Genomic DNA, 18,978 nt, shown 5'->3' on the forward strand with positions numbered 1-18,978 from the left:
CAAGAATGTTACTCCTAAATGTAACATTGTTTATGAAAAATTCATAGATTATTGTATGTTTATGAAAGATTCATAGATTATTATATGTTTATGAAAGATTCATAGATTATAACTTTAGGAACCTTTAATAAAAACAGTGTCAAGAACTTGACATCTGTAACATACACTGTGGCGTTTAAAATAATCATAGTTTTTCTCGTAACTGTTCTTGGGGTCACTAGCAGAAATCTGTAAGAACATAACGATAATAAATGAGTTTGCACTGGATATTTTGTAACTTAGTTGTTGGTTGTATGAGAATTCCAGACTGCTGATGCGTAGGACCTACTTGAGTTTAATGTAGACTAAAGAAAAGTACTATTAGAAGTTGTTGGATACACAACACTTGAGTGTGAAGGCTGTCTTTTGTTATTAGGTGATCATGCCAGGTCTCTGTATTGCTGTTGTTCTCAATTATAATTTTATTAAAGTTATACATCTAGAACTACAGTACGGGGTACCTTTTTATGGTTATTTTACGACGCTTTTTCAACTGATATGGTTATATAGCTTCTGAATGAGATGAAGGTGATAATGGGAGCGAAATGAAAGATACCCATCATTTCTGCTGTGCTAAGGAGAAAGGCAAACTTCATGAACTTCACAACTGAGAAAAACGCGTTCAAAGTTAAATACATTTCCCATTACTTTCCCGTTTCTGGATTGAGTTCAAATTAGCAATATAGTTGTAAAATAAACAGAAAAATTTATTTACGGGATCAGAAATTGAAATTTTTCTCAAATAATTTGATTACAGTAGATACTGCCATTTTACGAAGTATATGCAAACTTCAACTTTGATTGTTGCAGCTGTAAGTGGAAGTAACTGTCTTTTTTATTGTTTGACGTAAATGCTACTTTCTTCCTTTATTTACTATTATAAATAAGTACGTACACTTTAACAGATGGTTTTGGATTTAAATTTTATTACAGTTGAATTAAATTACAGAATTTGGAGGTAAAAACACAATCAATTTGGAGAAAAACAGTTGTCAGCCGAAAATGGACTCGAAATAAACATTATTTATGTCGGTTTTATTGAATAAAAAATTTAAGAACAATTCAATTCGTGGCCAAAACATAACATGATGGTTATTTACATAATAAATGTTTTGCCAGAATGAAATTGTTTTCAGACGTTAGCGGTGTCATATGAATTTTTAAGTTATCAAAGTGACTGTGATTAGAATTAGGCCTTTGGGTAATCCACCTGTCCTGGAACTTGACATTTCCAATTTTTCAGAACTACAGTACATACAGATTCCATCATCATGATGAAATATTAATAATGATGAAATAATAATAATAATAATAATAATAATAATAATAATAATAATAATAATAATAATAATAATAATAATAATAATAGTAATAATAATAATAATAATGATAATAATGGTAATAATAATGATCATATCATTATAAAATAATAACAATAACCGTTTTTTATTCTCTGTAATTAGCTAATGATTTCGTAATTCTATCCTTTCTTTTGCAAAAGTGTTTCGGTTTCGCATTCAGCATTTTATCAGTTTAGCAACAAAAATATCTTGTGTTAAAGCTTCTGGTTCTTTCATAATAATATTAATAATTTGTGGGTGCACGTGAAAAAGGAGATAAATGAAATATTGACAAAATTAGTTGTTATGATGACATTATTAACTTTAGCTGAACGCAGGTACTGCACATGATGATCCAAACGCGATAATTCTATCTTCTTTCTGTTTTATGTTATGCAGTCGAACTTTCTGAGTCAAGTACAGAAATATTGTTTATAGTCCGTGAAAGAGGGGAATTGAAGAATTTTGACCTCTCCCCTTTTTCACGTGCACCACAAATTATTACAGCCGTACACAGCCCAATAATTACTCATGCTGATGAAGATGCCGTTGCATAACAAAACGAAACATCCAAATATTAACGAAATAATAATTATTTATTTATTTATTGATATTTATGTGCTGGATAACAGCCATTGGCCAATAAAAGTCCAGCACAGTGATACAATTAGTACAGTAAAATGAACTATGGTACAAATTAAATAATTGAGAAAACAACAACATGAGGAACATACTTACTTACTTACTGGCTTTTAAGGAACCCGGAGATTCATTGCCGCTCTCACATAAGCCCGCCATTGGTCCCTATCCTGAACAAAATTAATCCAGTCTCTATCATCATATCCCACCTCCCTCAAATCCATTTTAATATTATCTTCCCATCTACGTCTCAACCTCCCCAAAGGTCTTTTTCCCTCTGGCCTCCCAACTAACACTCTATATGCATTACTGGATTCGCCCGTACGTGCTACATTCCCTGCCCATCTCAAACGTCTGGATTTAATGTTCCTAATTATGTCAGGTGAAGAATACAATAATTAATTTACAAGAATTAATACTATTATATTTTATGGAAAGGAATAATAATAATAATAATAATAATAATAATAATAATAATAATAACAAAGATTACAATAGGGACAACTTGAAACACAGCTCCTGACGTCACACAAAATATTATTTTCACAAGTACTGCTCATGCTGCTTTATGAGGTCCGACTGCTGTTTATAATCAAGATGACGTCAAGCGCCTTGGGTGCCGCCTCGATGCATGCGAGTACCACCTTTACTATAATTCCATCACGAATTTACTTCAATGTCAACATCGTCTTGGAAAATGCAGTAATATTGTGTAAAAATTATGTATAGGGTGCGAATTAAGATTTCTGATGAGGGAGCTGAGGGAGATAGAATCCTAGATAGAGAATACCATACATAAAATTATTATTATCCTCATTCAATACGGCTCAACGCTTGATCGCACTGAATTGCTTGTCTTGCATCTTGATTATTGTAATAATATTTATATCCGTGAACAGGCTTAAGATAAGATGTGTAATTCCTAAGTTATTGATTGTTGTCAGCTTGCCGGTGTTGATAATACATCAATATTATTTTCTTTGCTTACTTTATACTGTACTTTATAAAGTTTACTAGTATTAAAACAATTATATTTTTTGAGAGGGGATAGAAGTTATCCCTGGCGGGGATGTTAATATGAATATATGAGAGGAGGATAACTTTCCAACAGAGGAGAAATCCGCCCATACCCCCGTTAATTCGCACCCTGTGTATACTTACAGATGGGTTTTAAGAAATCCACAGGTTCATTGCCGCCCTCACATAAGGCCGCCATCGGTTCCTATCCTGTACAAAATTAATCCAGCCTCTATCATCATATCCCACCTCCCTCAAATCCATTTTTATAGTATCCTCCCATCTACGTTTCGGCCTCCTCAAAGGTTTTTTCTTTCCAGCCCCCCAAATAACTCTCTATATACTCCCATTCCGAGGCTTATTGTAAGGTTTCGCAACAAGCTGTTTTTTTACGATGATGGGTTGTTAGCCCTTCGCCCAACCCCCAAGCTGGAGGACCACCCTTATCGGCTGTCCACGACTGTTTATTCAATACATTCGCAACTACCCTCCATATCTGGAGACCATCTCCTCTATCCGCAACACTACTACTACTACTACTACTACTACTACTACTACTACTACTACTACTACTACTATTACTACTACTACTACTACTACTACTAATAATAATAATAATAATAATAATAATAATAATAATAATAATAATAATAATAACAATAATAATAATTATTACCGGAGGTCAGTGCTGCCATTCAGCATTGTAACGCAGTGCATCGAAATAAATAAATAAATAAATAATAATAATAATAATAATAATAATAATAATAATAATAATAATAATAATAATAATGGCTTTTCGAGGGCCGGACTCGAAATGGATCCAAGCACTTAGCCTATTGTGCTCCATATAATATGCAATACTTATTTTAGTCAGACAGATGCCCGGATGACATTCTTGAATCCGATGCTGACAGGTGAGCCATATTTCATCAGCCCTGACGAAATCAGTTTCCTACCCCAGACGAGTACCCGATACGGCCTAGAGCGCAAGCCAATCCTACTGTATGTATATGAGCATCAGAACCCCAAATACTTCCCTGCTGCCTAATTTAAACTGTTGTAGATTATATAGATAATATGGATAGGAAATGAGCAGTTTTGATGGGTTGAAAAGAAAATGGGAGTACTCTGAGAAAAGCCGTCTGCAATGTCTGCTTAGTCCACTACAAATTCCATCACGATCTTGCCTGGGATCGAACCCGGGCCATCGGAGTGCAAAACCAGCGCACTAGCCTGAGCCGTAGACGTGCATATAATAATAATAATAATAATAATAATAATAATAATAATGATAATAATAATATGGAATTATTATTATTATTATTATTATTATTGTTATTATTATTATTATTATTATTATTAGTGAAGGCACATCATATATATTTTTTAGCTAAAATAAAATTCCTATGATGCTTTTGTTTTGCGATCTCAAGTTTTAAACTTACATAATTTAATTTTGAAAACACTACCCTTTTAAAATTCACGTAGATTAATCTTCTACGTCCTAGAAATTATAGAGACTTTCAAACTTATTTTTACATGTAATTTCATTGGGGACTAATATTCCAGATGTAGGTTTTCTAGGGTGCATAATGAAGCTTTGCAGTTCTTCACAGGCTGTACCCAGTCTGGCCCCTCTCCATACAAATGTACGTCACGAGCTAAATTTGGCCGCACCTTACTCGACCAAGTAACCCACTGCTGCTTGTTTCCTCTTGTTACTGGACCAAGGCCACTCTAGCTTACAAGGAAACATATGCAGTAGGAGATGCGCCCTTTTAACAAGTTTTCATGTTAAGTAAAAAAATTGTTGTTTCTAGTTAAGTAGTAGGACAATGTTCGTCTTCACACAAAGAATGACGTATTGTATTATGTACTAGTTAACTAGTTCCTAGCTCATAGCGTAACGAGTTTGTACATTTAAAGTAAATAAAGAAATATGTTATAAATATTTTTAAATAATGTGAATCATTAATAAAATAGCCATAAAATTGCTTAAATACATATAATGTTGAGTTCGAATCCCACTTGTGAAAGTATATATTGATTGAATCTTTGATAACGTAATTGCCGTTTTGATTGTACAGTAATTGCAGGCATTAATTTCGTCCTTCGCTCTAGTTCAAGCGATAGCGCTTCTAGCTTCAAATGAAACAATGTCTAGTTTAATTTTTGTCAGGGAAATTGGTCTAAGATATGGCTGTGCTTTGTCTTCTGTTTGTTCTTTATTTGGGTTTTGAGTATGTGTACGATGTATCACACGAAATATGCTAAGGTTGGTTATTTTACGACGCTTTATCAACTGCTATGGTTACCTAGCGTCTTAATCAGATGAAAGTGATGATAGGGGGATGAGTCCGGGGTCCAGCGCCGAAAGTTACCTAGCATTTGCTCTTAATGAGTTGAGCGAAAACCTCAGAAGGAACCTCAGTCAGGTAACTTGTCCTAACCAAGATTTGAACCCGGACCCGCTAGTTTCATGCCCAGACATGCTAACCGAATATGCTAAGGTATTTAAGCTTACAGTATTGTATTCATTTCAACTCTCTCCCCACGTTAAGAAAATTATTTTATAACGTATTGTACTGTATAAGTGAAATTTGTGCATTGCACTGAGTTACTATACAGAGTGTTTGAAAAGTCACGCACATTTTCTGCTACAGTTAAATGGAAATGTTTTTCGAGAAACGCTCGGACACGTCAAACATATTTTAAAAGACACTTTTCCACAAAAACAAAACATTCTTGAGATCATTGTTGTATACATATTACGTGGTTTAAACACAGACTTGAAACCACAGACAAATTTCTGTCGTGGTTTTCAATCACGCTTTTGTAATAGCCTATACTGTTAGTTGTTAACATGCAGGAACGATACCGGTACCGCATTGATAATAGTATGTCCGTAATATTATACTGGTTGATTTCTAATGCTTCCAAATATATTTAACTTAGACCTTCCTGAATTCTGTCAGTCTGGCAATGTTGAATTCATTTCTGAGACGAAATTAATTACATTCTTCTTCCCCAAATTTAGATACCAGACACCATATCGCCCTAATAGGATTTGAACCTCCGATATTAGGATTCAGAAACAGTCATAGCACTGACTAGCACACCAAGGACGATATACGTATATTATACATTAACATATTACACCAAGAAACGATTTAAAAATAAATTTAAACCTCTGGAAGATTGTAAAGAATATATGAAAGATGATTAAAATTCTTTAAACCTCCACTCGGGAAATTACAAGGAAATGCAGTATAATGCGAGGTACAGATCTGGAGGTTTGTGTTAGTTTTGTGTCACGTTGAATGTCAATGACGCATAATTTTAATGCTGGTTAGTGTCTAATTCAACTATCTCCGATTTCATGGTACAGTAAGTGAACTATTGATAATGAAATCATAATGTCATCACTGCTAATTGAGTCACTGCAGCGTCTTGCTCACCAACTGACAAAACTTATGCTATGCTTACGTCAATTAAGCGCTGTATGTTAGTGAAAGAGTTTACCACGATATTCTGTGGGGTCATAATGTTAGATTGGTCGACACCTACACTAGGTTAAGAGTGAATGAATGAGGAATAGCAACCACTTCTTATATCACGCGTCTACCACTCAAGCTTCCCAGAGCAGTGAGGCCCAAGTGAAGGAGAAATAACTTCATACAAAGTTTAAATTTGAAATAAATAGGTCTATAAGTCCTTTTTTACATATTCCTTTTTCCAGATTTATATCTCATTTGTATTTCTCTCATAATCAGGCATGCAGTTTATACTCGTATTATTCTACGTTTGCAGTACTGGCTTTTAATGTCGAAAAGTTCAAGGACGATTGTTAACGACTAAAGGGAAAACAATAGTTCTATAAAATCTGATCATAAAACATATTTCTACACTATAAATTCCACACTGTTTTTACGTTATTTACCGATAGTTAAAGATTAAGACGATGGCATGGTACTATATATCATTTATACCTAGGCCAGTGTGGAGAAGCTAGGGTGTAAATACAGTGCTCTCATTTTACGAGGAAACTATTATTGATTACAGCGGGACCCAGGTGTACACTTTCCTGCGTGTCGTGTTACACCGGCGGGGAGCGTGTACCGTTACTGCCGACAAATCGGAAACTGTTGGGATGTTTTGTAGAACTGGCTTCCCATGTTGCGGTCGAGAGAGCAGAAAGTCGGTCATTCGTGAAAATCGATGAAAATTGTGAGTTATGTTCTGCCATCTGTAAATCAGTGTCTTCACGTTGTGAATTGTGTATTGAGAAACAGGGCCTACATTTTGAACAAAATCTGTAAAGGAATGTGTAGTCAAATGTAAATTGAATGTAATTAAATGTAAGGAAGTGTTTGGGGAAAGCTACTTTTGACCCGTCTTAGAACCACTTACAAGTTTGATATCGAAGGACATAAGTAAGAGAAGAGTCCTGAACTATAGCGTCATGGTCTAAGGCATCATGCTAGGACTCGCGTTACGGAAATGAGCGTTGGTTCGAGTCCTCATGAGGAAGAAATTTTCTCATGACATTTCGACCAATGGAACTGGTGTCCAGCGAAATCGGATTTCGAAAACCAACTATAACGGCTGAAGGGCTATCATGCTGACGACACTATACCTCCCTTTAGATGATCGTTCACCTCTATGGAGACGTGTGGTCATGAGGCCATGTCGGCTGGTCGGCCTTGGGCTTTCATGGGCTATTGCGTCTCGGATTACTTTATTAGGTAACAGAAGAACGTCATGATGTAGCTTAAATTAATGACCAAATTTGCATAACGGATCCAACAGAGTAGGCTACCCTTCCTAGGTGATAGAAAATACTGTAAATACATAGGTTGGATAAAAAGTTATGGCAACACTGCTGTCACGTGACGATGGTGCGTTCGAGAGCTGCCAGCTGTGTGGACATGAACAAGGACTGTTAGATGAGTTAGTGCAGCCAGCGGCAACAGTACTCTGTCAATCTACTGCAGTGTGTAGAACGTTGACTTTCATAAAGATAGTGCGAGCGCCCTAAGACCACGTTTACAAAACTAGAGCAACGTTCCTGGATCAAAATTGAAGTGACGCGAGGTCATAGTGCACAAGAATGTTTTCAGGGATTGCGTGAAGCATGTGCCGATGCAGCGTTGCCATATCGCACAGTGGCATGATGGGTTAAAGTGTCCCGGGAAGTCAGGGATGCCGTTCAGGACAACCTCCGTACAGGACGACCCCGCGTGGAGGACAACATAGTTCAACTCCTTGCTTCCCTGTTGAATGCTGATCACCGATGGACTGCGCGTGAGTTAGCAGCGGAAGTCGGAGTATGTCACAAAACTGTGCTCCACATTCTGCAAGACATTCTGGGTTACCGCAAAATTATAGGGCGTTGGATACCACATGAAATTCCCGAGGTTTAACAATGGCACCGCTATGCAGTCGCACAGGCCTTGTTGGACCGGTACCAAAGGAAAGATGACGACTTTCTTGGACGAATCGTCGCTATGGACGAAACATGGGCTCGCTCATACGAACCAACCAAACTTGAAACGTCAGTCAAATGAATGGACGCATCCAGGTTCTTCTCATTCGAAGAAAGTGCGCCCTACACAAAGTGCTGTGAAGGTGATGTTCATTGTGGCGTATGACATTGATGGGGTAATACTGCACCACGCTGTACCTCCAAGGCAGACGGCAAACGCGGACTACTACTGCAGGTTCCTGCAGCATCACCTTCGTCCAGCCCTCAGAATCCCTTCATTCTTCATACAAGGAGTCACCGCTGCTGCTGTCCAGGACCTCTTGCGCCGCTGGCAGTGGGAGATTCTGGAACATCCACCGTACTCACCCGATATGAGTCCATGCGATTACGATATTTTCACCATATTGAAAGAACCACTGCGAAGAACCCGGTACAATACCAGAGATGAACTTATCCGTGCTATAGGGCGATCAATACGGAACATCAACAAAGATGGACGCGCTGATGGTGTACGACGCCTTCCAAACATTTGGCAAAAGATGATAAATAAGGAGGGCGACTATATAGAAGGTACGTAAATGTTGTACCCTTGTGAATAAAGCCATGTCAGAAATATCGAACTGTTGCCATTACTTTTTATCCAGCCCTAGTAGATGTTAGGCCTACTCACATATGTCCCTGAAGAAGCCAGATGTAGTTCGGAATATAATAAATTCATTTCGCCACACTTATGAAGTCCCGTATCCAATAGTTATTCGTAGATCACAATTTAACAGTATTTAAACCCTCAAATTTCGTATACTTATTCATATTGTATATTTAATTCTTTTAATAACTACAAAACAACCACAATGTCATCGCCATCAATAATAATAATAATAATAATAATAATAATAATAATAATAATAATAATAATAATAATAATATTGATTAGCTTATAAGTCTGTTTCGTCTCCAAATTATAACTGATACCTTCACCTTACCATAGGATAGCAACGTTTCTTGGAATATGAGCTCTGTATTTACACAATTTCTTCAAATTTTATCGTCAAGCACATTCACTATGTGGTCTATATTATATTTATTTATTACTTTCTATTGCATGTGATATCAGTATTTTTTCTTATGACTATAAACCTCATATTTTGGTTTGTAAACAAACGTTTTATAGTCACTAAATTAAATTGTTTTATAACACTTCGTCCTTGTGGCAGCCCTTTAATAAGGGAAGTTTGTAGCAATAAATTACTTTATATAAATGTTCGCTTTCAAACTGTGTAGATTTAGACACAATTGATTTTTGTGTGACTGAATGAAACCACACCATTGCAAACACCTACTGTATTGTTTTAAATCCACCCCGAACTGCCAAGCTAAACACTTTTTTTGTTTCACCGGTTCTGGGAATCCTTGTTAACAAACAAATTTTTCCGCCTCATCTCTTCGTCTCTTCTTCTGTCTTTCAACGAGTATGCCACGTCAATAGGTCTGTCACACTCTAAGACGCTCTGAGGAAGCTCTACAGCCTCTCCATGCTAGAGATACAATCACCCTGGTCAACCAAAGCTGTTGGAATTTCTCCTTTCCGTCATCAACGCCAATCTCTCTCTTAATCTGATAGAGTCCGTAATGTCGCCTTATATACCACTACAACTTTAACTTAAAGATATAGCACAATATAAAAGAGAAGCGCAAATCCAGGAAAGAAGATTTCCATTGCTTCTCCAGAGTGATCACTCTATGCTGTCTCCTGAATAAGCCTTTGATCAGTCTTAACTGTTTCTAACAGTCCACTTAGGGACTCCTTGTATGTCCAGTCTTCAAGATTGAACATTTTTAACGGAATTGCTGCCACATTTATCTTCTAGAAAACTTGGCTTGCTCCTTGACTCTAATTTCCCTTCGCGCTTCCTTAGTCTCGGTGTAGCAGAGGTTACCTAAGTCTAGTCGGCTATCACTAGTCTTGCCAACTTTCGTAAGTAAAAATTAGGTACACAAACGTAGGGAGACCAGATTCATAAAGATAAAAAAGAGGACACTAAGCTTCAAAAAGAAGGACATTGTTGGAAAAAAGAGGACAGAAAATATGTTCTTAGATTTAGGCTGTCGTCTATATTCTAATTTAAATTACGTTAACATCTATTTTATTACAAAATATTTACAGTACAGATTTAAAGCTTATATCATACTTAAAAGTATGTTAATATCTATTTTATTACAAAGTAATTATGAAAAACTTGATAATAATGATTTTACTGTTACGTGGCTACATATGAAAGTCAAGGAAACTATAATTATTAAATAGGACAGAAAATATCTATTTAGATTTACATTTGCACCTCGATTTCTCGATTTACTAGCTACATCTGAGCAATGACCATAACAAGGAGGAGCAAAGAGAGTTGTAATCGTTGGCAAAGAGTATATTCCGTCGTTGTCGCTGCCAACTACAGGCAAATTACTTGAAAAAAGTGTCAAATCAGATAATTTCAAAATATCAGGCATACAAGTTACGAAAAGGAGGACATTTCTTGATTTTTTTAAAAATCCGCCCGGACCCCGAACAAAGGTCTAAAAAGGAGGACGTGTCCGGACGAAAGAGGACGTCTGGCCACCCTACACAAACGTTACTGACAATTTTATTGCACTAATTATTTCCACCTATCAATCCACATATTCAACAATAGTAGGCCTATCCTTATGATAGTATATGTATATTTTAACAATTACATCATTTCATATGTAAAAGAATTGCAAAAACTTGCCAAAATGACCACAAAACAAGTTGAAAAACAGTATAAATCCCTTATAAAAGAAATGGAAATTAGGAACCATCTTATTGAAGTAATTACTAACCTAATATGAACTAACCTAACTTAACTAACTTAACGTAATCTGAATTAACCCGAACTAACCTAACCTACCCACACAAAAGATTCCAGCCACTTCTCTCGGAAAATACAGAAACGTTTACGTGATTTATCACTAGAGCCATCAAATCTTATCACACGTGAGGGGCTACAGTATTTTACAAGTCTTTGTTGTTGTCCTCGCTTATATCTAATCTAATCTAATCTAATCTAATCTAATCTAATCTAATCTAATCTAATCTAATCTAATCTAATCTAATCTAATCTAATCTAATCTATATGTCATAGAAGTGGTCGTATAAATCTTTCTTTTTTTCCACTTTTCCGCCGTAGCCAATGAATAGTGCATCAAGTGGAACAAAGTGGACATAATACGGAATGGCGTCAAATTAAAGTCAAAGTGCATAAAGTGGATAAGATGAGCACAGAGAATAGATGACTCACAAAGTATCCTATGATCAGACCTACCCTAACTTGTGTATTATGATCAGTACACCCGTCACTCTGTTGACACATCAACGAGAATTAAATTTCTGCCTTGAACATGCGTGCTAGAGTCATTTCTCCATTTCATAAGCATGTCTGTATGAGATTGTGCGGAATTATCTTCCAATCCAGACTATATCCAACAGTCTGATAGGAACGAAAATCAGCTGTAAGTGTCTAATATGCCATGAAATCGGGGCATTTTGATACATGAGCAAATTAATTCGGAACGCGGGACGCGGGACGCAATGGTCGAAATCGGGACTGTCCCGGAAAAAACGGGACGGTTGGCGAGCCTAGCTATCGCAAGCGCAAGTTTCGATTAATAGAATGGTCTGGTGCCTTGCATTATATTCGTATCTCTCGGCTAATCTCCCTTTTCCCCCACATCGAATTTGAAAATGCAAGTGTACGCTGTACATCTATTTCAACCAACAGATTTCTTTTTAATCATTGCCTGATCTTATGATTCACCCTTATTGCCCGTGATCCCGTATTTCTTTCTCCACCTCAAGCAAAGCAAGATGCAAAGTGAATGCTATTATTTACACTTAATAGTGTCGCATTCGAGAGGAAATATTGGATCATCCAATTATAGGCTGACCAAAGCTTGGCAGGGATTGTGCCAGCCGATAAGGTAGGTCTATCGCTTCCCGCCGGCCGGGTAATACACGAGTCCGTGATTCAGCGGTTACTTGTTATGCTAGAATGACTGCCTAATGAATTCTAATGACTTTAAAACTTAGGCCTATGTACCTACTCATCCATGTCACGTAAGGAGATACTGGAACAGCCGCCTCAGTTTTTCACACATTTCTGGCATCTGTTTGGAAAATTTTTCCGTCATGCATAACAAAACCGATTCACAAAATCTAATCCGAAATGCAGGATTACCCGGTTTAAGTTCTTGCACCACAGTACATTTATGGGGTTTTAACTTCGTATCCCTTTGTATAGAACCGTAAAAAATCCCGTTTGCTGAGAAAGACGGCTAAGAAATTTCTTAAGGGAATTTTCCAGAATTTGTCCTGCTCCACCAGCTGACTACATTATGGTTCGCTGCGTACAGACCGATTATTTAGTCCTGACAGTTCAGCGACGTGAAAGAGGGGAAGTAATAAGAGGAGTGAGGAGAGTTCCGGAGTAGAGATAAGGGCGAGCGGCCGGTAAAGGAATGCAGTACAGCTTAATTGTACTGGAAAAACAACGTTATACCGCACGCATGACATCCGATGGCTTCGAAGACAAGCGAGTGAATAACCCATACACCCCTTGGCGTAACTAAATGGACTCGCCTGACCTAGACACACATCGCCGGCGACTGTCAGGACTAAATAATCGTATTGTACCCAGGTTTCGAGCAGGCAATCCCCCTCGTCCCTAGGCTAGTTCCCTCCGTGCGTTGCCAGCCTGCGATCGTGGGGTGCTATGGAATGACTACAGAATGAAGAAATGTTGATAGAATGATGTAACTTATATGCCTAATATGGGGAAAAACGGGAGAACCCCGAGAAAAACCCCAACTACGACCTTGTCCATCACAAATGTCACTATGGATTTTTCAATGAAAAATCCAGACCTGACTGGGACTCGAATCCGTGCCGCCTGCGTGACAGGCCGGAAGTCTGATCAATCAGCCACCGCAGAGGTTTATTAGATACGAGTATTACATACATAGACGCTAATACCACAGTCTAGTATATACAGTCACGAAGCTTGAGTTTATGAGGGTACTAGGGACAAGAGACTGTGCAGGTATTATTTCGCATTGCCTGTAATGAGGCGATAGTAGCGATCCTAGTGGTTAGCAACTATCTATGGATGCATATTTACTACGTATTGAGCTTCGTGACTGTATATACTAGGCTGTGCTAATACACACGTGATTATACTTTCCTCACAGAAGTGTTAGAAGTAATCTCCTCACTCTACTATACAAAATTCTTGACACTTGAATATTAATGATGATGATGATGATGATAATAATAATAATAATAGTAAATAACAATAGAAATTTCATGTAAAAGTTATGCATATCGGCGTTGTTCCTGCAATAACTTCTTTGTGCAAAATATAAACATTTTCAGTAGGAAAAAAAACACGTATATTCATCATATAGCAGCCGTAGATAGGAGATTGTGAATTCTTACATTTTCGAAACAAAGTAATATAATTACATATATGAGATTTTATTACTTGCTGTATCACTATTTAAGTTATTTAATACAGCAAAAATCTGAAAATCGATAAATATGTCACATAGGAGTTATTGCAGGAACAACGACGATATTCTGTTTTGATTGACATATATGTTTTCCATACGACGACTAACAAAATGGATCATGAAAAATACATTTTAATTGACTTTATTTATTGAATTTTCATTGTTATGTTTCTACTTTGCGATTTTACGTATTCATGTTGAAAATTGTTACCGACACGTGAAATTTAAATGTTATTTTCATTAGTTTATGTGCATCTTGTACTTATTAAAATATGATCAATATTAACGCTTAAAAATACATAAGAATAAATTTAAATACAATATAATTCATTTTACACGTTTTTGAAATATTATGCGCTAATAATAAAATTAATTTTTGTTTTTAAATGACAATAGGCCCATATTTATGAAATTATAACATCCGAAACAACATTGAAAGAAGTTACGAAAGAAGCAAAAAATAAAGCAGTTTTCTTTAAAAATATATTGTCTATTTTATTACATACAATAGGGAAATATTTACAGATAATAACTGAATAAAAGTTACGTGATTTGGAATTTTGAACATGCCACTCTTTTTATTATTCGTTGCAAGCGTGCAAAATATTCTGAAAAAAGAGAAAACACTAAACTGATAGACTAATTAACATCCTATGATTATGTATAGATGACTCAAACTGATGTCATTTATGTGATGTTCAAAATGGAAAACAATTATTGGATACGAGAGTAGGAGTAATGCAATTCCGATAACGAAATGACGTTAGGTAGAGTTTTCTATGACATCAGAACTCCTACATTCAAGGAGATGACGTCATATTGCAATAAAAACTGGCACACGCTGCCTGATGGCCTACTTCGGCGTGTTGCGTAAAGTCGCTATGACGACATGGGTTGTCCATATATGGCCAGGCCATTACTTGATGTATACAAAAGTGTTGAAGGTTTTCATGCACCCACAGATCTTGTTACGTTTTGATTATTGCCGCCGACATTGAGTCGTTAGTCTCGAGAGCATAGACGAATTAGCAAACATTCGAATAATATTTTAATTAAAGTCTCTTGCGTTTGAGGAGAGCACTGGTTGTGACATAAAAGTAAAATTGTTAATAAAATTTAAGTCTTGCAATTTGGAGAACTATAATAATTATATTGTTTTCTTACTGTATAAGTAGACTGAATGTACCGCGGTGCGACGTACACTTAAGGCGACTTGTGTTACGTAACAGTTGTTTTCCGTATGTCATTCGTTAAGCATAGATATTTAAAATCAAAACATCTTGTGTACAAGGTTTTGTTAGCATATTACGAAGTCATATGAGGACTTCGTACTAATGTGACGTGTAATTAAACGCGTTTCTCGTAGCACTGCGTAATTTTATTTCTGCGGCCTCTTGCTTTCAAACGGGCACGTTCCATTTTTATTCATATTGTTTATGAGCAGATTGAAAATAGAGGAGGATTGAACTAGATCTCTAAAAGTAGGTACAGAAATTTAGGTTACAGGACATTGATGGGAGGAGAGTGACGACATCGAAAGTGATTCAGATGACGGAAATTGTTCCACAAAATTTGAAAGAGCGAAGCAGAGGAGAGGAGGGTAAAAATATGTATCTTACTCGGTCATTAAAATGCCGAGAACTATATAGGCCCTATACCCGAAAACATGTTACTCACTAGTGTGAATTCGTTTAAGGGGTTAGGTACAGCTTACAGCAGTAAATTTTTTGGAAATATTCAACATTTTTTCTCTCCTTTACTGTATCTTGTACAATAATGAAAATTGGTATGTGTAAAACACTATTCTTCTGCTATATGAAAAAAAAAATTACGATTTAAAAAAATATTTATATATTTTTTTTCAAAATTCAAATTTCACTGTGCAGTAATGAAGCGTTTCCCTCATAACTCATAAACTTGTTAACTTTTTCATGTTCTCTCTCTTTAGTTTGTTGCTGAAACTCATGTTTACAATATCATGCTCTTTCAACTACATTCCTTAATAAACAATAAGTTATTTTTTTTATTTTGTGTTAGATATTTGAAAATTTTTTTAAAATGAATTTATTTTTTATCAGACAATCTATCTAAGGTAGAGAAGTGATTTTACATTATATTATAGATATGACATGTATAAATACACACAAAAAATTTCATCACAGAATGTTGGATACTTTTTGAGTTATGAGGGAAACGCTTCACCACTGTACAGTGAACTTTGAATTTTGAATTTTGAAAAAAAAATATATATATATATATATATATATATATATATATAAATATTTTTTTTAAATCGTAAAAATATATTTATCATACAGCAGAAGGACAGTGTTTTACACATACTAATTTTCATTATTGTACAAGATAGAGTAATGGGCGAAAAAAAATGTTGAATATTTCCAAAATTTTACTCCTTTAAGCTGTACCTAACCCCTTAATAAATTTTGGAATTAGGTAATCCCAATAATTCAAATTGCCCCGAGGTTCACTCAGCCTCCTATAAAATTGAGTATCGGGTCTTTCCCGGGGGTAAAAGGCGGTCAGAGCGTGGTGCCGACCACACCATCTCATTCTAGTGCCGAGGTCATGGAAAGCATGGGGCTCTACCTCCATGTCCCCCAAGTGCCTTCATGGCATGTTACGGGGATATCTTTACTTTTTTTTTACCTTACCAATAATTCAAATTTGTCTTCACAAACGAGTGAATAATATGTAAAAGAAAACATATCGTAGGAAGTGAAACCCCCATTTTTTAAAATATATTTTAAAATTACATTAGATTTAAAGCATGAAGAAACAATCCACAATTAGCGCTGCAAGTGCGACACTGAAAGAAAAAATATTGTTTGTTTCTACAGATAATGACCATTTCGAATAACAAATCGTTTGTATTTCTGCTAACAGGTTATTTTAAATCAGCGGTGCACAACCCGCGGCCCGCCACTTATGTTTGATTCGGCCCTATAGTAGAGCTTCAAACTTAAAATTATAAAAAAAAAATATATATTTGAACAGACTTGTAGTATTAATTACTATAAATTACAGTAATCACTAATTAGTAATACATTTCTTTATTATTGGAGGATGTCTGCAGCCCTCCAAAAGAACATTTATTAAAATATTGTCCCGCAGTATTCATAAGGTTGAGCACCCCTGTTTTAAATTGACCGATGATTTTCAAAGAAATTATGATACTACCATTCTCAACACAATAACTACTTTAAGTAATTTATTTAGGGTCGGCGTCGATTCACTTTGCAACTTGTTTTGTAACAACTTTTGGAGAGAGTAAATAAAATCGATTTTAAATTTAATAGTATTGAACAATAATGATTATCACTGTCTTTTAAATATGTTGCATGTAACAAATTTATCAAGTGTTGTTTCCAAAATTTGACACTCCCCATATGAAATTCGTGACTGCGCTACTGAACATATCAACCATCTTTATAATGATTATTTCAAAGTATAAGTACAAAGTGTAATAAAAACAGTGAATGTAACACACGTTGCTTAACGAATCACGCCAACTTGCATAGTAACTTCTAGGCTGTATAATTTAATTTTATGAAATAGTGTAAGATTCATGGAATTGAATATTTTCTTTCATGTATGCTTTAAAAAAAACTAACGCTTTTAACCGGTAACCATTTTTTAGAATTACGTCTTACATTTTATTTCTATATGTTTAAATATAATGAAAAGCGTGTCACTGTTTATGCTAATGATGAGAATTACGCATCTTCTGAAAATCTCACACTTACGTATAATTTATTATATCATGAACTCGAAGTCAACTGTAGCACTTCTTTTTATAGTATATTTGTAAAGCACAAACTATGAGAGTGTGACTTTTTTTGTTTCGTGGAGGGGATGAAAATTGTCACTAGACGTTGCCTCACCTGGAGTCTAGTTGTCTGTTCCCGCACAACACTACACCACACACTCGTTCGCACCGCTCCGCAAGGACTAACCACAGAAACGGGATTCCGATAGACTCTCGGCTGACCGTCCTGCGAACACTGTACAGCGTCGGACTGTGACGTTGGCAGGAATGACTGACATGCCGCGAATTTCTGGAATCTGAAATAGTTCTATGAGGAATAACAACGTTTATATCGGCAGTGTTTTGAACTTTACTTCATATTGTTTGAAAATGTATGTATCGATGGCTCTCCAAATACATTCAAATTTCGTACATTTAGCATCTATATTTATTACGAAGTGCTGTCCTATAAATAAATGTCTTTGCTTAATTCATATTTTGTGATTTATCCATACTTCTTATTATGAAATGAAAAATGCATTTGTAAAATATATAAAATATAATATAACATTCAAATGAACTAGTCATAGATATATGAAGCATAGTTTATTCATAATTTTATACCCAAGGGCAGGTCTTTCACTGCAAACCCAACATTCTCCAATTTTTTATATTTTCTGCCTTCCTCTTAGTCTTCGCATATGATTCATAATCTATATATTAATGTCATCTATAAACTCATATTTTCTTCTGCCCCGAACTCTTCTGCCGTTCACCATTCCTTCCAGTGCATCCTTCAATAGCCAGTTTCAGCATCATAATTCCTTCACCCACTCTTTGCAACACAACTTCATTTCGTATTTTGTCTGTCCATTTTACACGCTCCATTCTTCTCCATATCCATATTGCGAATGTTTGTAGTCGTTTCTCTTCATTTCGTCGTAATGCCCATGTTCCTTCCCCATACAATGCCACACTCCACACAAAGCACTTCACTAGTCTCTTCCTTAGTTCTTTTTCCAAAGATCCGCAGAAGATGCTCCTTTTTCTATTAAAAGCTTCCTTTGCCATTGCTGTCCTATTTTGAATACCTGGCAGCAGCTGACGTT

At 35.9% G+C, this 18,978-nt stretch overlaps 1 protein-coding gene across 2 annotated transcripts in view; it reads right to left on the bottom strand.

Annotated features, from left to right (window-relative positions):
* The window catches only part of LOC138701858 (uncharacterized), a 35,253-nt gene extending 17,090 nt beyond the window's left edge, over positions 1–18,163 (bottom strand). Inside the window, exon 1 of one of the 2 annotated variants that reach the window (XM_069829186.1) lies at positions 18,006–18,163. The gene's annotated coding sequence lies outside the window, so the exon portion shown is untranslated. Of the gene's footprint in view, positions 1–17,867 lie in introns of both variants that reach the window. The other variant, XM_069829187.1, reaches the window with a different exon arrangement.
* Positions 18,164–18,978: the final 815 nt, after the last annotated feature.

Source organism: Periplaneta americana, chromosome 6 (assembly GCF_040183065.1).
Source record: "Periplaneta americana isolate PAMFEO1 chromosome 6, P.americana_PAMFEO1_priV1, whole genome shotgun sequence".
In the NCBI taxonomy this organism is placed as follows: domain Eukaryota; kingdom Metazoa; phylum Arthropoda; class Insecta; order Blattodea; family Blattidae; genus Periplaneta; species Periplaneta americana.